This window comes from Castor canadensis, chromosome X, assembly GCF_047511655.1.
Source record: "Castor canadensis chromosome X, mCasCan1.hap1v2, whole genome shotgun sequence".
Classification (NCBI taxonomy): domain Eukaryota; kingdom Metazoa; phylum Chordata; class Mammalia; order Rodentia; family Castoridae; genus Castor; species Castor canadensis.
This window is the reverse complement of record NC_133405.1, coordinates 134,425,966-134,442,861: the sequence shown is the minus strand read 5'-3', so window position 1 is coordinate 134,442,861 and position 16,896 is coordinate 134,425,966. Positions and strand designations below refer to the sequence as shown.

The following is a 16,896-nucleotide window of genomic DNA, read 5'->3' as shown; positions in this document are numbered from 1 at the left end:
TGAAATAATATTCACCATATGACTATACCACATTTTGTTTATGCATTGTCAGTTGATGGACATTTCAGTTGTTTCCACTTTTTTGGCCACTATGAATAAAGTGACTATGAACATTTGCAATAAGTTTTTGCATGAACATATGTTTTCAATTCTCTTGGGTATATACCTAGAAGTGAAATTGCTGGATCATATGGTAAGTCTGTATATAGTCAAAACCAAAAGCAAACAGCACTTGAACAACATGATTCCAAACACCAAGAATTGAAAATATGTTTTAGAGTAAAACTGATTTTCTGCTCATTCCTTGACATATAGATAACATCAAAAACTATGAGAAAACCCATACACTACTTCTACTTCAAATATATTAGCCATTAGAGCTTTTGCCAAGCTGTAAGGAGCACAATCTTCAGTTTCTTTTTCTTCTTTCACAAACTAGTGATTATTAGTGGCTTAAAAAATTTAAAGGGTTTTAGTGTCATCTTAATTTTAAAAAGTGAGCCATACATTAGCTATACCAAACAAAGCAGATTAATTAATTTGGGTTCATATCATAATACAAAAAAGCTAATTGTTGATATCCAGCATGGCAATTTTATATGTGGAAACACAGTTTAGATCTGGCTCCTTCCATGGAGATATTCTTGCCTATGTCAGGAGATAAGCTCAAAATAAAATGCTGCCCAGAATGGTTCAATAGCCTTATTTTAGTTATTTTTGTATTCTTTGATTTTATTGCTTTTTAGGTGAAGAAAAGTCAGAAGAACTTAACACCCTTTATAAGATAGTCACTCCATACAGAGAGTTGATAGGATCAGAGGCAAATAAACAAGAAAGATAATTACCTGAGCTTCTTTCTGACTCTGTGGAATACTGCCCCACACCTTCTAACATTGAGAAATGGAAGAAACCAGTGGGTCAGGTGGTGTAAAATAATGACCCTGCAAAGATGACCATGCCCCAAATTCCTGGAATCTGGGAATAGTTTGCCTTACATAGCAAAAGGGACTTTGCAGATGTGATTAAGTAAACAACCTTGACATGGGGAGGGTATGCTAAATTATCCAGGTAGGGTCAATATAACCGTGTTAAAAAAGGAGAATCATTTTTCCAAAAAAATTAAGTGGGGAACTGTGACTGTAGAAGAATGATCAGGGAGATGGAACATTGCTGACCTTGAAGAGTAAGTAATGGGGCTATGAGACAAGGAATGGAAGTCCCAGAAGCTACCTATATTCCTTAGTTTCCTAGTGTTTGTGTTTATGAAAGTTAGACCTTTGCTAGCAGAAGAGGGTATCAGAAGAGCATCAACCCAACAAAGATCTTAAGAGATAACATTCTCTATTTAATAATGTAAAAACAATATGGTTTCTTTAACATTAAATACATTTTATTATTTAAAATGACAATGTTCAACCAATTATTGAAAGTTTACTAATTTCATATTAGCAAGAGTTGTACAATAAAATATTTCTCTACTGTGGTTCAGCATCTTCCAAAAAAGTGGACTAAAGTCCACTTTCCACTAATTCTTGTTTTTATAAGGACTAATGTGAGAACCAAATGCCATTGTCTTTCTTTATAGCACTTCAATAATGCTTTCTCATATTTCCTTTTGCTTCTTCCAGGACAGTGAGTACACTGTCCTTTGAAGACTTTCCAATACATGTTGTGCACATTATTTTCCAGAATACACAAGTGAAAGCTTTTTTCCACTCCCAGTCTTTTAATAACAATAATGACAATGGTAAAGATTAGGATTAATAAAGCTGACAACTTTTTTGTGCCAGTTTATGGAAAGTGCTTCAGGTTAAGAATTCCCCTTTAATCTGTACAATAATTGCTTGACCTAAACACTACTATTGACACCTGGACCTTACATATGATCCAGGTGAGACACAGAGTTTAGGTACTTTGCCTAAGGAAGTCACACAAATGGTAGAGCTGGAATCTGAACATAATCTGATTTAGAGCAGATGGTCCTTAGTAAGCACTAACCCAGTGGTCTTCAACTGGGGACAATTCGACCCACCTGTAGACATCTGGCAATGACTGGAGGCATTTTTGAATGTAACTAAGAAGAGGAACTATTACTAGCTCTCTCTAACAGGTAGAGACTATGGATGATGGGAAGCATCCTACAATGCACAGGACAGCCCCACCACAAAGAATGAGTCCAACCTAAATGTCAATAGTTCCAAGATTAGGAATCACTATCAACAGCTTAATGCTTCTCAATGATAGGGTGTTTTGAGTGGGAAATTTTTGGATGAGACCTGTGGTTCTTATTTCCTGGTTAGAAACCTCTATCTCTCAACCTGGGCTAGAGGGTAGAAGTCACAGGGTCCGTTTGGTGCATATTCTCACAACATCAGTATGCTCAAAAGTCTTTTGCTGGCAGTTTCAATCTGTGCACAAACGTCCTGGCACATTCAGTCATTTTGTCTGTCTTGTCTTTCAGTGGATACACGAGAGAGGCACTTACTCACTAGACAGTATCTGAAAAGGGCCATAATGAAGGCTTTGGTTTTCATTAGCATTGCCTTGCACTCTTGAAGACATAACAGCAGTGTCTGCATCACAGATAACAGCAATAGCACAGGGATGCAGTGACAATAGGTTGCTTGGGGTGTAGGCCTAGCTTAACAGTCAAAACATTTTCAGGGAGCATTTCTGCTGTACCTACTCAAAATGTAATTGTGCAAAACATTTGACCCACCAATTCTATTTCTAGGAATAGAACAAAATTGAAGGAATATTTATAAAATGTGTGAGATACATCCACAGAAAAAAACTTCAATACCATCTCTATGACAGCAAAAAAAATCACTACGAAAAACAATAGAAATATGTGCAAGTATTCATCAAAAGGTGTGTGCCTAAATGTTCATAGCAGCATTATCTGCAACAGTCCCAAACTGTAAACTACCCAAACGTCCGTCAAAGCGGAATGGGAAAATTGTGGTTTATCCACATAATGGAAAACTACATGACAATGAGAATGAGAAAACAAACTCCAACCACCTACAAGAATACAGATGAATCCCACAGATATAACATTGGGCAAAGTAAGTCACACACAAAACAGAACACTTTTTATGATACCGTTATCATCAAGTACAAAAACAGGCCAAATCAATTTATGGCATGAAAACACAAAATGGGGGTCACTTCTGGGGAGAAGTGACTGGGAAAGGTGTCCCAGCACACCCCGCAGGGTGCGGGTGTTCATCTGGCAGAAGTGTGCTCAATTTGCAGAAACTGCTAAGTTCCAAATTTATGAAATGTGGACTTTCCTCATGTATAGCATACTTTTCAAAATATAGTAAATATATAATATTAATACATAACATAAATAATTGTATATTAATTATGTGTTTAAAGAAACATCAATAACATAAATGTCCATCAATGGGCAATTGCCTAAATAAACTACAGGATGTCTAGTTAATGGAGTTCTGTGAAGCTATGGAGAAAAATGAAGCAGCTCTCTCTGTATAAACTTGGAAAGATGTTCACTGTATGAAAAGTTAAACAGTGAAGTTCCAGAACAGTATAAATAATGTGTCTACTATAATTTCCCAGAAAGACTTGGGATTGTGTTCTCAAACGGCTAATAGTGTCTATCACTTAAGGGGATGGGATTCTTAGGGACTCTGACATTCTGCCTAATGCATTTCTATATTGTTGGAATTTATTTACAAACATACATTATGCTTGTACTGAGAAAAAGGACATATAGACAATTAACATGAACAAAAATGCCTTAAGTTTGAGGTTATTCCTTTCTCATCCTTGAAGACTTGGTTTTTTGATGGATGAAGGAAATGATAATGGAATAAACACAGTGCCTTGCTTTCAGGATTGCTAACCAAACCCAGTGATGGAGGTCACATTGGTTGGTTGCTGGCAATCTTAACAATTGATTCAAATTAGCACTTGTTTGCAGGCTGGTCCACGTTCAAACCTAGTTGTGGTGTGGTCACCGCAAACAGAATTCTTGGCCACACAAAGAATGTGTCTACAAAATGGCAAAACAACTGGATTTGTTTGATTAAATGAACAAAACCATATACTCAGAGGAAGGAAAAAAATCAAAACAGCTACACCCAAAGCAACCCACTCAAATGGGTGGTTCACAAAATGCACCAATTCATTGAATCAACATGTTAGCAGCCTCATGTGGACTTTGTGAGAAATCCAGTTTGAAATGAAATACTTGTGAATAAACCAAGGGACCATGAAAAACACATTTTTTCCATCACCGGCACACATAGTCTGACTGCTGACTGTGGATCTGCCATTGTGCAAAAGCTCTGTGGGTATGATACTATTTTCATGATCATAAATGACATTGTGTTCAGTGTTCTCCGTTCCATCCGTGACACGGAATGAAAATTCACCTATGAAAAAAGCCCACTGATTTGGGCAAAGTTGATGGAACTACAACTTTTCACACAAAAGCCTAACTGACAAATATAACAATAAATTCATAAGGTAGAATAAGTGTCTTCCATGGATTTTAACTCTGGCTGCACATAATGTTCAACTGAACTAAAATTTCTGGAGATAGCAACTGGCCATCAACATTTTTAAAGATCCCAGGTTATTTTTAAAAAAACACGGTAACAGTTGGGACAATTGTTCAGACCAATTGCATGAGAAAGTAAGTGGAAGGAAATCCAGGCACAAATATTTTTTTAAAAACTCCTGAAATGTTTCTTAAATGCAGTCTACACTGGCAACTGCTGCTGCTAAATTTACATTTTAAAAGGAGTTGGAAAAAGCCCTTCAAGAAGCATTTTGTAAAGAGACCCAATGCGACCTACCTGTCCTTCACTTGGGCAGTTTTGCTACGAAGTGATCACAACGTGGTACTCTACCATGTGATGACCTCATGTGTCATGTAAATTGTATATAGATGTACCTCAACTTAAATTTGGGTTACATTCCTATACACCTACCATAAGACGAAAGTACTATAAATCAAAACATTCAATATACCTAACCTATAAAACATTATAACTTACCCTCCCTGAAACATGTTTAGAACACTTACACTAGCCTACAGTTGTGTGAAATCATCTAACACAAAACCTATGGTGTAATTTACTGAATACTGTACTGAAAGTGAAAAATAGATTGGTTGCATAAAATCTACTTTTGTACCATGATAAAGTTGAAAAATTATAAGTTGAGCCATCCTAAGTTGGGAAATAATTATATATGTCCATGTGCTTTATTTACATTATTTCATTTGATCCTCACAATAACTCTATTGAGAAAACATTATCATCCTTATTTCACAGATGAGGCATATAAGGCTTGGAAGTTTTAGCAGCAAAAGTGAAGACAAGATTCTACTGCCTATGTATGATGTAGTGCCTATACACTTGGAAGCAGTTTATCAATCAAAGAATGTCTGAAGAGCACCTATTGTGAGACAAATCCCTCTCTAGGTACTGGAGATGGGGAAGAATAAGCATAAGATGGGGTCTGTTCTTAATAAGAGTTTACTGTCTAGTTGAGGCCAATCTCAGATAGCCAAGCTCAAAGAATTTTACAGGAAGATTTTTGAATTTGTAGGAGATTGGTTCTGATTGGAATCTTTCCAAGATTTTTCTCTATGACCGAAAAATTTGGTGAGAAGAAAACAAAAATGCCCTGTGTGAGAAGTAGAATAACAGCTCTCTAACAATGTCCACATCCCAGTCTCCAGAACATGTGAATATGTTGTGTTACATAGCAAGGGAGAATTAAGGCTGCAAATGGAAATAAAGTTGTTAATCAGATGACAGAAACATAAGGATGTTCTCCTGAATTATGTACATGGGTCTAACACAATGACAGAGGCACCTTAAGTGTGGAACAAGGAGGCAGAAAAGTCACTGTCAGAATGGTGTGGGATGAGAAAGACTTGACTGGCCATTTCTGGCTTTGAAGAAGGAAGAAGGGGGATCGATCTTCAGCCCAGGAGTGTGGGCCGTCTCTAGAGCTGGGAAAAGGTAGGAAAATGGGTTCTTGGATTTTAGCCCAGTGAAACACATTTCAGACTTCTTACCTCCAGAGCTATATTACCTCCAAAACTATATTATAATTTTTATATTTTGAAGTTACTAAATTTGCAGTCATTCATTATAGCAGCAATAGGAAGTCAGTACAATTTATCTTCCTAACTTCTGAAGAGGGAAAAAGAAGGTGGGAAAAAAGAGGACTTTAGTATTGGTAGTTTTGAACCCAAGCTATCATATTTGTAGCCCAAAATCTTAGTCTCTTCTTCAGATCTACTGAATGAGAATCTGCCTTCTACCAGGGTTCTCAGGCCAGTCACCTGGATTTTACCAATGACCAGGTACTGTTGTTCTCTGGTGGTTCTCACACTTCATTCATTAGAACCACAGGGAAGCTTGGTAAAAACAGATTGCTAGACCCCACCCACAGAGCTTTGGATTCGGTAGGTGTGGGTGTGGACTGATAGCGTACATTTCTAACAGGTTTCCAGGTGATACTGATGCTGCTGGCCCAGGGACCACAGTTTAAGAACCATTGTTTCAGACAATACTAAACCAACATAGTAAGAGGAAAAGAAGCAACATATATCATCAAGCTAAAATGCAGGACAGTATCACCCTTGCAACTGACATTTCATAAGCAAATGAGAGAACCATACTCCTTCCATGAAAGGGCACCACAGAGACTCAGGGTTTGGGGTGACACTTGTTGGAAAAAGCCATAATACCTTTAGAATATTGAAATATCAAATATATAGATACATCTCCCTAAAATCTTAAAGGACTTTTTCAAATGCATCCTTATATTCTCTTCAGAGCATTCCAAATGACACAATAGTTGGATGTGGGTATTGATATCCTCCACATCTTGGTAGAGAAACTGAGGAAATTAGGATTTAGTTGAGCAAAATTTCTTAACCTCCAAACTACTGACATTTGAAGTTGGACCATCCTTTACTTTGGGGCCTGCCCTGTGCATTGCTGGATGTCTACTAGCATCTCTGATCTCTTCCTACTAGATGGCAGAGGCATCCCTTCCCCTTCGCCCTAAATACCTGCAAATAGTATAAAATGTCCCCTGAAGGGTACACTCATCCTTGGTTAAGGCCTACTGGTTCTTCTTGTTTTCATGACTGTCTGTAAGAAGAAGCCTACCAGGGTTAGGGATGTGGTCTAGCAGGTGTGAGGTCTTGGGTTCCATCCCTAGCACTGTATGTAACAAATAAAAAGTAAAAGAAAGAAAGAAAGAAAAGGAAAAGGATGATAATTATTTTGTAATAGAGATTTTGAAAGAGGTCATTGAGTCCCAGAGTATATCTTAAACTGGACTAGAAGATTCCTGAGTTACATGAAAAACTCAGGCCATCCTTATGGAGCTGAGCCTTCTTAAAGGTGCTGAGTGGGAAACTGGTCTACAGGTATTTCCAGATGGACCATCACACAGATAAGCTATTTCCACAAGTTTTGCTTTCATGTAATTTTATGACTCACCTGTGAGACCCAAACTCCTTCAGATACTCTATCTATTCCACATTCTGAGTGATAGGGTGGGACAATAGGTAAAGGGGAAAACCTTATAAATATGCACACATTAAATCTTGTAAACATCATTGGAACATGGCTTTTTAAGTAAATTTAAATCAGCTTGAGTTTAAGGAATTCAGTAATATCCCTGAAGTAAACAAAAGCTAAAAGCAATATTATTTAATTTCTCTAGTCCACGAGAAATAAGGATATTTACATTTTGTATTTACAGAGAAGCCACTGTGTAATGACAACCTTCTTATAAACACAGTCCGGGTATCAGGCAAGACTAGTCTGATTAGCCCTGCTATATACACAGTATCAAGTCCTGGAGGGTCAAAGTTACATAGACTAAGGCAGTTGAAGAAAACATTTGCTTAAAATTGAGAGAAAGAAGCATGCCAGTTATTACCTCAATAATTTTACAATTCCCACTCTGAACAGGGCAGATTCTAAGAACTAGAAAGGACAACATGCACTTCTTCAACCCATTTATTTCTAAGTGAGTTTACCAGGTAGGATGAGAGCCTCCTTCACTTGTGCTTTTCTGAACAGAAAAGAGGTCATGGTTACGCACTGCCTTTGAACATTTCAAGGCCCACAGGCTTCCTCTCTTTCCTCCATTCCTGAGACTAAGTTAGATTAGCAAGGTATGATCAAACTGTGTTTGGCAACTTGTTTGCATTAGGCACGGTATAAATCAAATCTCATGCTTCCTTTTGCTGCTCAAGGAGTGTTTATAGACTGCAGAATCATTTTAAAGCTGACTGAAGGAAAACTCTTTGAGAACCACATTTTATAGTTGTAGCAAAGAAGAGGCCAACTCCAAACTAAGACACTTTTTGAATTATTGACACCACGATTCCAGTCCTTTATACTGAAGGTAAAGACCACTGGCATATGCCAATTAACTTTATTTTTTAAACAACAGTTACTATATTTTCACCGCAAAATGGGTGATTTTTTTCCACCACATATTTTTTTGAACAATAATTTCATTTAAAAAAACTATTGTGGCCAGGTGTGGTGGCTCACATCTATCATCTCATCTGCTCCAGAGGCAGATGGCAATTTAGGCCAGCACTGACAGAAAGTCAGTAAGATCCCATTTCAACAAACAAGGTGGGTGTGGTGGAGCATGTCTGGAATCTTGGCTATGTGGGAGGCATAAGTAGGAGGATCCCAGTCCAAGGCCAGCCTGAACAAAATGTAAGATACCCTATCTGAAAAATAATTACAAAGCATAAGGGCTGGAGGTGTGGCTCAAATGGTGGAGTGCTTGTGCAGCAAGAGCAAGGCCCTGAGTTCAAACCCCAGTACTGCCCAAAATAAACAAACAAATAAATAAATTATATTACTGTTTTTTTTCCTCTATTTATCCCTTCACCATTTTTTAAGAGGAATCACAGAATTTTGGAACTCAGGATTGAAAGTGTGAAGCTTCAGAGATCACTAAATCAGTGCTGTGTCTCTAACATATGCTAGGTCCAGGCCTGCAACCCATTTTATACAGCCCTACACATGCAGCACACTGGAGATCTGTGGTTCTCAACTGGGGGCGCTTTGCCCCCACAGGACATGTGCCATATCTGGAGATACTTTTGGTTTGCTATGATTTTGGGCTGTATGGGTGTGGAAGCCATGGATGTTACTTAATATCCAACAACAAAGAATTATCTACCCCAAATGCCTAGAAAGCTAGAGGTTCTGAGTGATCCATTGTGCAACCACTTGTTGTATGACTCCATATGATATATTCAGAGCATGCAAATTTACAGAAGCAGAAAGTAGTTTGGTGGTTGTCAGAGGAAATAGGAAAAGATTGCTAATGGGTATGGGATTTTTTATCAGGTAATGAAAATGTTCTGGTATTAGATTATGGTGATGGTTGCCACCTTTGCAAACTTTCTAAAAATATATTAAAGACCACTCAATTGCACATTCTAAACAGGCAAACTTTATGGTATACAGATCATATACCAATATCGTTGTTAAATCCTTTTATAGACCTTTCATCAAATAGTTTTTATTTCTTACTAAAAAAAAGAACTAATATTATAGAACATTTTTGAATAGCTCCAGGTTTTCCTGGGGAATAATCTCTGGGAACACTCTTTATATGCAGCTCTATATTTTATAGAAGAAACATTAACTATGTTCTTTACTTTCTAAATTCATCATTGTGCAGCTGTTCCCATAATGCAGTCATATGGTCTGGGGCCCTGAGATGTGTTTCACTTGTCCGCTAGCAAATAGGTCAAGAGTGCCCTGGTCAGCGTGGGAACCCAAGGTTCTTTCCTTTGCTGTGGCTCTCCTTGTTATGTGAAGATGGCCAGCTCAACTTCCCCATTCTTGACATGAGTCTCAGCTTCCCAAGGAACCCTCTTGTAAAAATCCAAGAAAAGAAAGATGGTGAGATGAAATGCTCAGTGCTTTACCTCAACATTCAAGGCCTCCCTCTTCCCTCTAGCCATTCATTTCTGTTCCTGTCTATGACTTAGCCCTATGATGAAAGAGACTCTGTATCTGTCTGAATCTTTCACATCCCCAAAGCTCAAACATCATTCCACATGGTAAATGAAGACAATTATTTTAGGGAAGGAATTCTACAATTAGTTGCTAGCGCACAGAAGCACTACAAGATGTCACCTCTTGGATTTCATCTCCTACTATGCTCTCCACCTTGCACAGTTCAGCAACACTGGCATTGAGATAGTTCACCAACACACCAAATTACTTCCATGCTGGTGCCTTTGTGCTGGTCCTAGATACCCACAAACTCCTCTCTTCCTTCAAGGTTTTGGTCAAAGCTAACCTCCACATTGAAATATGCAGCTCAGCACTTCTGATCTTCCTTAGCTAGTTCTACTTTTTCTCTTTCCATAGGTCTTCTCACTTTCTTACATATTTAATTGTCATGCCCATTGTTCATAATTGCTTTCTTTGAGATGGTGTGTAGGGATTTTTTTCTTGTCTTAATCAATAATGTAGTCTATGAACCTAAAACATGTTTAATGACTAAGAAATATTTAGATATGTAAAATGCTTACCCTGGCTGGTACTTTGTTATCATCACCAACTTTATGATAATAAGGCAACTCTTGTACTATTATTCTGCACAGTTGTGCTGTGTGTAGCATCTCCTGTGTCTACATTTTAAAAAATTGAGATATAATTGACATATCATAAAATTAATCACTTTAAAGTGTAAAATTAAATGACTTAGTACATTCTCAAGGTTGCGCAACCATCACCTCTAATTCTGGATCATTTCCACCATTCCAAAAAGAAACTCTGTATCCATTAGCAGTCTCTCCCTATTCCTCCCTTTCACAACTCCTAGGAGCAATAAATCTACTTTCTCCCAAATTTGCTACTCTGGGCATCTCCTATACACAGAATCATACAATATATGGTTTTTTATTTTATATTTGGCTTCTATTAGTGTAATTTTAAGGGTTTTCCATGTTGCAGCATGTGTCATTACTTAATTTCCTTTTATGGCTGAATAATATTCTACAGTACATAGTAGAATATTATTCTACTGTAATCTACAGTACATAGTATCCTATGCCATGGTATCAGCACATTACAGAGACACAGTAAATATTTTATTCTGCTGGGTTAAGAATTCTGGAGGTTATGGAATGCTATTGAGAACAGAGTTCAAAGATGACTATCACTATACTAAGAGAAAAATGATGATAAAGATGGTGCACTAAGCAAGATAAAAATGGAAATTTTATCATTTTAACCCTACTTTAGCATTATACTAGGGAGAAAACTAATGAGAAAACTTGCATGCACCCCACAGAATTCTCAAAAATGGTTATTGTATTGGTATAATTTAATTTCCAAGTAAAACTACGATACAACAAAATTTATTAGAACCAAATTAGTTTCTGGTCTTACTCCTGCTTATTTCCATTTCTCAGAATTATATCAACTTTGGATTTAGTCAGCACTCCAAGCAGGCATACCATTCATGAATGGTTTTTGAGATAGAGGTTTGGAAATGATTCTTAACTGCTATCACTGAATTTTGTATAGTTCAAGGAAGTGAAGAAGCAAGTGATCAATTGGAAAGTCTCTTGAGGCTCTGTCCATGTTAGAAGGGCCATTATCGAAATAATAGCTGCAATAGAGACCAGCAATGGGGACAGTTGGAACTGGTGACACTGCTGGCTTGGATGTCCTTTTCCCTGTAGAATTAGCAGATTATATGAAAATAGCATTCTGGCATTTTACATTTATGCCCTTGCAGGCAATTCCTCAAGAGAGGAATATAAAGGGTATGCAGCTAAAGTGTAGAACAATGTAAGATTTTACATTCAAGAACAATAGAAGAAAATTCTATCGAATATAGGACAGTGATCATTTCCAATCTTTTGGCCAGTGACTTATTACCTTTGTTTCCTTGAATTTTCTTTCTTTCTTCTTCCAGTAATTACTCAAATAATTTTAATATTATAAATCATATTTAAAAGTCAAAACAAGCATGGAATAACAGTAGTGTGCCCTTACTAAGGATTTCCCATTTTTCAGGCCCAAAGGAGTCAAGTACATTGGCTAACATCAGGCATTGTGGGTCAATGGCCCAACCACCTTTCTGACCTAGTATGTCTTCTCCCAAAGACAAACTAAGTTCTTTCCACCTTAGCATATTGCTTTTCTTTAGAAACTACTGCTCTGTGTATGCTTTGTTGAATCCCAGTAGGAAAGTGCAACTTACTTTGGCATATTTTGTCCAATAAACAGAAAAAAATGCTTGGTTTTACATTACCGTGCTACCTCTGTTAACACAGATGTAACATTTTCACTCCTGACAGTTACCAGTTAATTATAGGCCAAACAACACACTACCCATCTGCATATAATTTCCCTTCTTGAAAGTTGCTCCAACAGGTATTTAGCAAAAGCCTATAGACCTTTCAAATTACAAGCTGCGTGAATTCTTTCTATGAATGCTTATATTATTAAGATATTATCTACTTTTGATCTAAAAAGACCTTCTCACTTTAAAAAATGTTGTGTTTTTTGTCTTGGATTTTATGCTCATCCTTCCCACCCCCGGAAGGAAGATTAAATAAACCCAGGGTCTATGGAAGAAGTAGCACTCTCACTCATTACTCTTGCTGAACATGAATAAGAAATATTGTTTAAAACTTCTAGTATTTTACTTTGCACTTACTGCATTCACAGATTATGTAAAAGAAATAAAATCTTGGCTATCCAGAGACTTTCAGGAATATATACTTTAGAAAACTATTGTTAATATTTTGGTGGATATCTGCCCAAATACAGAGAAGAGAATGGTGGCGGGGGTCGGGGCGGGGAGAAAGGGTTTTAGAGAAAGAGGACTTTTCCTATCTACCTTAGCTATTCAAAAAGTCCATCTAAATCACTGCAGGATTTGCCTATGAAGAACTCACATTAATTAAGAATCTTTTCTATGTTTTCATCTCAGCTAACCATCTTCCACCTACTTTGTAAGAGAGATTTTTCTAGGTTACTAAAGAGCTTCCAAGGAAGTATAAGACACAATACCTGACTTTCTTGGGTTGCCATGTGACCAAAGACTAAATGTTTATCAAAATATATTAGTGGTCAAGTGTCAAAATTCTGAAGAGGGTAAACTTCAACTCCATTCCAGGGTGGGGGGAAACACTCCAGAGAATGATATTTTCTTATAAGTAAATGTGTATAAAAGAAACATATGAAAAACTAGCTTTATCTCCAGTTACTTTAGACTACTTATTCTTGAAAGTATTCCAGAATATTGGATAATCCTGGGTTTGCTTTAGTAGAAGACTCAAGAATTGAGCTCCTGCAAATGAGAAGAAAGGCTTTAGAACTCATAATGACTGATTTCTCACTCTTACCCAGGAAGTAAGAGAGGGTACAGAAGCCTAAAACAAACAAACAAAAAATCCCACCCTTCCTGAAGTCACAATTCAATGCCAGAAAACCATAATTTTTATGCTTTTCTCACAGGTAAGCCCCTGTGAGCAGGTCACACTCACTTAGAGCATTCCTTTACTTGCAGTCAAGACATATCTCAAACAAGCTCAGGCCTATGGTTTCTCAGCACACCATAAATTAGAAACAGCAAATTAGATGGGGAGAACTTGCTAGTGTAAGCATCCTGGGAACAGCAAAAGTGATAGACTGCAAGTCAAGAAGAAAAGGAACTACAAAAAATTGGCTAAAGAACTCAGTTATAATTCATAAGGGTATTTATTCCCTTATCATTTCAGAGAACAACTTTTAGAAGCAGTAAGAAATCCACATATCATTTGTCCCTGTTTTAATATGAACAGTCAGAGGTTCGTAAGTATTTGACACATACATATTTGGAATGGATGCAGAAGTGGTTAAAGATGCAGTTGTCCCATAGATATTGTCATAGAGGAAAATATTTCATGCTTAAGAGTCAGTTTTTAAATAGTGATTTTTTAAAAAGAGAGAAGAAACGTTGAACTTAGAAAACCGAGAAAAACAAGAATAGAAATACTTTGGAAATGTTATCCCTTCATATAACAAATGTAGTTGATCAAGTCAATTGTTTATAAGGTTAACTTTTACATAAATGAAATAACTGCTCACAGGAAAAATCAATTGAAGCTTTGTTTTTCCCACCAAAACATTTAGTGTTTTTTTAAAGGTGTTTTGATTAACAAGCATTAATTGTACCTATTATTGGGGTACACATTATGATAGTTCAACACAAGAATACAACATACACCGATCACAGGGTAAATGGCACTTGCCTCTCCTTATTTTCATGTTTGTTGTCTTTGAGAACTTATCTTCTAGATCTTCATAAAATATATAATAGATTAATGTGAACTGTAATAACCACTATCCTATGAATCACTAGAACTTATTCCCTCTATCTAAATGTGTTTGGGTACTTGTTATCCAACCTCCCTTTATTCCTCCTCCTCCGCTCTTCCCAGATTCTAGTAATCACTATTCTACATTCACATAGCCTTTTAAAGCTTCCACATGTGAGAGAGAACACAGGGAATTTATCTTTCTGAGACTGGATTATTTCACTTAACATAATGTTCTCCAGTTCCATCCATTTTGCTGAAAATGACAGAATTTCATTCTTTTTTATGGCTGAATAATATTTCATTGTGTATATATACCACCTTTTCTTTATCTATTCATTTGTTGATGGACACCTATGCTGATTCTATATCTTAGATGTTGTATACAATGCCACAATAAACCTGACGATGAAAGTGTCTGTGACATACTGATTTTACTTCCTTTATATATATTCCCTTGATGAGACATAGCTGGATCATATTGCAGATCTCTTTAATTTTTTGAGGAAGCTCCATACTGTTCGCTGCCATGACTGAATGTTAGGAACTCACGTTCCCAAAAACAGTGTGGAAGAGTTCCTTTTCTCTACATCCTTGCAAATTTGTTATTTTATTTTTGTCTTTTTGAGAACAGTTATTCAAACTGGGATGAGATGACATCCCATTGTACTTTTGATTTGTGTTTCTCTGATGGTTAATGATTATTGAGCATTTTTCCATATATTTCTGGCCATTTGTAGTTTTTCTTTTGAGAAATGTCTATTCAGATTTTTTTGCACATTTTATTTGGATTTTCTTATTTTAAAGCTATGTAAGTGGGGTCTACATTAGTGGAAGATAATTCAAACACAGAGATCCATATTGTAATACCTAACGGGTCAGTATATGCAGTGGAGGAAATAGATAGAAAGAAACTACTTCTGTGGAATTGGTCATCAAAGCCTGGTCATAAACTGCTGTCTATGGCGAGTGAGCAGTAACTCAGTATCTCTAGTGCCAGAGGAATTACTTCCACAATAAGAAAATATTTGTTGATCACTGTAATCAAACCTATTACCCTCTCATTCTTAGAAGGTGAGAAAAAGTACTAAGATAAATTTTACAAAAGTATAATAAGACTAAAAATAATTCATCAGTGACTTCACTAGTAGAGAACACCCATAATTTTGTAGAAGAATATATCCCGGATGCTTTCAGACACTCAAATATATGTAAACAAATAAAATGGGGGAAGACTGACAGAGGATATATGTGACTTATATTTCCTTCCTCTCCTTCCTTCTCTATTTTGTTACCTTGTATAGTTCTGCCAACTCTCTAAAAAATCATTTTGAAACTTCCTTCAGAGGAAATCCCTTTTTCCTCTGAAATATGATTCATTAATAAATATATTGTTAAACAAATGCAAACTCTGGGCATACTTGTTTTTTAGAACCATATATGTTTTGCCTGTTAAAGTCTTCTACTTCCTTCTTTGCAATCTCTGTCTCCATGTTTAAATGGGTTACCTTTCTTCATGATACTTACTCATCCTTACTAATTCTTTCCTAAAGATTATCTTAGATCTTGTTTATTAACATTCTTTAAACTTTTATTATTTGTCAAGTGAGGGGAGTGGGGTGGGCAATAAATAAACTTTCAGTTTCCCCAGAGACATCTCTCATTTAATTTTCACACTAATCCTTTCAGGTTGGTTCTATTTCTATCTCCACCTTTTAAATGAGGAAACTGAGACTCAGATAAGCTAAATAATTTTTCAATGTTCCCTCAACCCATGATAAGGCTGGGATCAGGATCCATGCAAGTTTAAGCTATATCTCTCCACAGTTACTACATATTACATACTTTCATGAATACTTTCTCCTTTCAACATGAATAATCTAAATAAAAATATATGTATATGTATAAACTTTATAAATACTACATAAATATTAAAGAGATGTAGCTATAACACCAATCATATCTTTTAGTGATTTAATGTGATGGACAACTCATCAGTTACTTTCTGTCACTAGGTACAAATTTGCTTCTTAATCTATCAGATTCTAGAGTAAATGAAATAGCCATGCATTTTCATTAAGCTAGGTAAAACACATGTGAATTTAAGAGCTAGATCAGAGGTTCTCTTAGAGTGAATAGATATAGTTAATGTTGTTTAAGAAAAGAAGAGGATGCCGAAAACATGGGAGCAATGCAACTAAAGAGACAGTCACTAGGCTCTGAAAAAGAAGAGACAGGAAATTGGGTTTGCCAATATGATAAAGTGGGATTGGTGCAGGCTAAGAAAGGTCACCACAGCATAAGAGGCCAAGCTGCTCTGTGGAGAAGGGGAGTAAGAGCAATATCCCCTGTGACATGTGTTTGTCTGTAAAGATCCAAATATACTTTTAAATTATACTGTCTGACATGTTATATGTCCCTTGCCTTGTCCCTAAGATTGTTAGTATAAGTTTTACTACTGCAATAACCTTGAAGTTATGGTTGTTTTGATGGCAGATTGGTTTAAAGATGCTGCCAAGAAAAAG

At 36.5% G+C, this 16,896-nt stretch overlaps 1 protein-coding gene across 2 annotated transcripts in view; it reads right to left on the bottom strand.

The window, feature by feature from the left end:
• Window positions 1-16,896, bottom strand: part of Arhgap6 (Rho GTPase activating protein 6) — a 468,763-nt gene that overhangs the window by 99,325 nt on the left and 352,542 nt on the right. The gene's annotated exons all lie outside the window — the stretch shown is intronic.